Raw genomic sequence first — 397 nt, 5'->3', positions numbered from 1 at the left:
GGGGGGTTCTAGCAACAAAGGTATACCACCTCAACCTTTTTAAGTCAACATAATTTTCATCCAAGCATTTTTCTTGTATAGATACATTAACTAAAGTCAAATGATACCTGAGCTTGCCTGCTGAGGGGTCAGGCTTCTCAAACCAGCACAGAGAGGTAAACCTTACAAGTCCATATGAGGAGAATGCAGATTTGAAAACCTATCCCAGAACCAGCTGCACCAATCTCAAAGCCCAATGGTTGTCAGCAAACCATTCAGAATGAAATCACTGTGATAAGACCAAGTAACACCCGTGATGTAGCGAGGAAGGACCAAAGAGACTAGTTTCTTGCTAGTCTTCAAAGAGCCCACTCCTGTATATCTTTCTTAGGCAAAACATCATCATCTATTAGTTCTT

This window comes from Alligator sinensis, unplaced genomic scaffold (assembly GCF_000455745.1).
Source record: "Alligator sinensis unplaced genomic scaffold, ASM45574v1 scaffold678_1, whole genome shotgun sequence".
NCBI lineage: Eukaryota > Metazoa > Chordata > Crocodylia > Alligatoridae > Alligator > Alligator sinensis.
Note: the sequence above shows the minus strand (reverse complement) of the source record.